Source organism: Castor canadensis, chromosome 15 (assembly GCF_047511655.1).
Source record: "Castor canadensis chromosome 15, mCasCan1.hap1v2, whole genome shotgun sequence".
Classification (NCBI taxonomy): domain Eukaryota; kingdom Metazoa; phylum Chordata; class Mammalia; order Rodentia; family Castoridae; genus Castor; species Castor canadensis.
This window is the reverse complement of record NC_133400.1, coordinates 55,316,962-55,321,138: the sequence shown is the minus strand read 5'-3', so window position 1 is coordinate 55,321,138 and position 4,177 is coordinate 55,316,962. Positions and strand designations below refer to the sequence as shown.

General features: G+C 45.2%; 1 pseudogene; it reads left to right on the top strand.

Annotated features, from left to right (window-relative positions):
• Window positions 1-1,234: 1,234 nt before the first annotated feature.
• On the top strand, window positions 1,235-3,300 carry LOC109678275 (zinc finger CCCH domain-containing protein 4 pseudogene; annotated as a pseudogene).
• The last annotated feature ends 877 nt before the right edge of the window (window positions 3,301-4,177 follow it).

Here is a 4,177-nt window from a genome sequence, read left to right as displayed (position 1 = left end):
AGCAGCTTTCAAATAATAATAGTAATACAGTTTGGTGAGAAAGGATATCGGCCAAGAATATTCTAGCACAAAGCCATGTGTAAATTGTGACATAAAATTAGTTGCAAAACATTATAATCTACAGCACATTTGTAAGATGTAGTCCATTGAATTACTCTGAAACTCAACAAAATTAAAGCCAACAGAAATCACACAAGTGTTCTCTTCACATTCATCATTCTTGACACAAAGCATCTGCATTTGATCTTAGGCTTTCATTTTGCTAGGATTGTTTCATGTCATTCCCTCATAAAATGGCTCAAAGTTACCTCTTAGTAGAAAGTCTCTTATCCCTTCCTCTCATTTTCAAAATCCATAATACCTAAGGATGTTTCAGGGACATGGCTTTGAGGTATTTAGGACTGCATCAATCATTGCTTCCCAGAATAAGACTATGAAATTAAAATGCTAATTAATGAATTTTTGTGAAAACATTTCATTAGCATATATTAGATGTAAGGGGTGAGGGGTTTATTGCAACACTAAAGCAATCTCCAATAAATAGCCTAACCTTATGATGTATTTCAAGTTCTTAAAAAAGGAAGGATAATCCAATTCCAAATTCAGTAGAAGGAGAGAAATAAAGATCAGAACTGAAATTAATGAAATGGAAAAATAAAAGAAAAATACAAAGAATAAGTGAAACAAAGAGTTGGTTCTTTAAGGTAATAAATAAAATTTTCAAAAACTTAGAACACCCAAATTAATAAAATTAGACACAAGAAGATAACATTATAAGTGATACCATTAAAATTCAGGAAATTATTAGGGAATGCTTTGAAAATGTATTGGTCAAATGAATTTCAAGATGTAGCATAAATGGGTAACTTTCTTGACACATATAACCTATCAAAATTGAACCAAGAAGATACAAATAACACAAACAGATCAACAGCAAACAATGAGATTAAAATGGTAATTAAAATCTTCTTAACAAAGGAAAGCCCATGACCAGACAAATTCACCACTGAGTTGCATCAGACCTTGTAAGAAAAACTAACAGCTATGCTTAAACTATGCAACAAAATACAATCAGAAGCAATCAATAAAAATTCATTCAATGAAAACAGGGTTAACAAAACTGGGTAAGGATACACCAAAAGAAAAAAAAGTACAGGCTAAAATCCTTAATGAAAGTAGTTCCAAAAGCCTGTAAGAAAATGCTTACAAATAGAATTCAACAGCACATTAAAAAAATCCAGAACCGATGGGCAACGATGATTATGATGACTACTCCAAGGATCTGAACCAGTACTACCCATCTAAGGACAGCCGAGGGCGAGGGTTAAGTTGGGGCCATGGCCAGGGGTTCCAGAGGCTGAGGGAAAGGGATGGGCAGTGGCCGGGGTTGAGGTGGCAGCAGAAGAGGAGGGATGAACAAAGGTGGAATGAATGACGACGACTTCTATGAAGATGACAAGGGCGACAGCGGTGGGAGCTTCCCGAGGAGCGACCACAACAAGCCCCACCAGCAGTCTGACAAGAAAGGCAAAGTCATCTGCAAGTACTTCATGGAAATGTGGTGCACGTGGGGAGGCCACTGTAATTTGAGCCATGACATCGAACTGCCAAAAAACCCGCGAGCTGTACAAGTTTAACATCACCGGTTTCTGAGCCAGGTAGGAGAACTGGCCATACACGCTTGGTGACTTTCCGTGTAAGTTATACTACACTACTGCGAACTGCATCAATGGTGATGACTGCATGTTTTCCCATGACCCTCTAACAGAAGAGACCATAGAGTTTCTGGGCAAGATGCAGAGGGACGCGCGGAGGATGAAAAGGAAGTGGAGGACCTGAAGAAGCAGGGCATCAACCCTCTGCCCAAATCCCCCCTCACCCCTAAGCCCCGTGTGGTCCTCCTGCCCACACCCCCTCGGCCTCCTGGCTCCCCAGCCCCACCTCTCCCAATGGCCGGCCCATGAAGGGGGGTCCCTCACTTACCTTGCCACTTCCTCCTCTGCTCCCTGGGTCCCCCCAGATGCCCATGCAGGTGCAGGAGCCACTGTCGTCACAGCAGCAGCTGCAGCAGGACAGTACAACAAGAACATCCCCTCCTGGTTTGAGATTGTGGTGTGGCCCACGGGAGAGCTGGCTGAGAAGCTGGCTGTGAGGGTCCCAGGACCTGGCGGACCCATGGGTCCTGGGCCCAACATGGGACACCCAGGGCCCATGGGAGGCCCCATGCACCTGATATGCACCCGGACATGCACCCCAACATGACGATGGGCCCTGGCATGAACCCTGGCCCCAGATGATGCCTTTTGGCCCTGGAGATTCCCTGCATTCTGGAATGATGCCCCCCATCCCACCAGCCCAGAATGTCTATGAAAACTTTTACCACAGCAGAATGGCATGGACAGCCTGGGCAGCCTGGGGAGCCCTTCTTCCTGAGCACCCTCTGGAGCCTGACAGCTTCTCCGAGGGAGGGCCCCAAGGCCGGGTGAAGCCAGGCACAAGTGTCCCTGACATCCTGCCCTCAGCCCCGAGGGCTCTGTACCTGAGGATCCAGCAGAAGCAGCAGGAAGAGGAGGAAAGAGCCAGGAGGCTGGGTGAAAGCAACAAGCAGGACCAGGAGAATGAGGAAGGGGACACTGGAGAATGGTACTCAAGTGATGAGGATGAAGGTGGGAGCAGTGTCACCTCCATCCTTAAGACCCTGAAGCAGCAGACATCCAGCAGATCCCAGGCCTCAGTTGGAGAACTGAGCAGCAGTGGGCTGGGAGACCCTCGCCTCCCGAAAGGACACCCTACAGCCGGCCGACCCCCTCTTCAGCCAGGATCCCAGACTCTTTCACCATGCTTAGGCTGCTGGTAGCTCAGGCCCCGGGGACACAGGGCCCTCTGACCCTTGGCTCCCTGCCCACCTCCAAGCCTGAAGGCAGCCTGCATTCCAGCCCCACTGGCCCTGGCAACTCCAAGGGGTCTGCACTGCCTGCTGCAGAGGAGGAGGAAGGGGAGCGGGCCCTGCTTGAGAAGGCCCTTAGCAGCTCCTAGACTCCTTTTGCCTGGGCACCCACTGCAGGACCCACGGTCACAGCTGCAGCAGTTTAGCCACATCAAGAAGGAAGTGACCCTGAGCAAGCCAAGCTTTGCCCTCACAGTGCTCTGGAACCCCGAGGACCTGATCGCCCTGCCCATCCCAAGCAGGACGTGGTGCCACCCGTGCCCGCCGCCCTGCAGTCCCTTCCTTCCCTGGACCCCAGGCTGCACCGCTCTACCCCCGCGGGCCCCCCTGGACAAACTCATAACACAGAATAAACAGAATGTTCTTATCTCAGCAGTAGGGCAGGAGTTCAAGGCTCAGCACTGTCCTAAATCACCTTTCAAATCATATGGACAAATTGAGTAAGGACCAAGCTGCTTAAAATTAACTTAAAATATTCCACAATATAATTCCATTGAGAAATGGAGGCATGAATGATATTTCTTAAAAAACAAATTGTACTCATGGAGACACAAACTGGTAAAAATCAAACAACACAATGAAGAAGAACACAGGTTTGAGATAAGCATAAACTTGTACGACGGTTTTGAAAAATTTTTAAAGATTTGAAAAAATCCAAAAATTCATAGATGACCCACATAACATAGAAATATTTTTAAATAATTAACAAAAATATCTGTCATGAATCTGTGCAACCTAGGTAGAAAATGGTCTACTTTATCATTTATTAACATACAATATACACTAATCTATTCCGAAAAGTTAAAATGGATCAAAATGTATGTACATACACACAAACACACAGTGTTCATGGCGTCATTTGAAGACGAGAGAAACTTAAACAAACGTGAAGATTTCAAATTATATCACTGCAGTACTAGAATACTATGATAACCTCCTCCTATTTCTACTGTGGTGAGATCAAGCTTTTATAATCACCCACTCAAGGTTCATAACGCAAAACCATATCCATGTGAGCAGTTTATCTCACCAGTATTGCTCATTGTGACTAAATTGAGTTTTCACAGTTCTCATGTATTTTCACTATATGTTACACATTTAGTACATACAAACCTGTGTTTATAGGCTATTTATGCTATAATTAAACTTGTTAATTATACAGTAGGCAATAAGTTTTAGGAAGGCCAACCATACATGCAAATTTTGGACTGCCAATGGTTTGGAATAGCT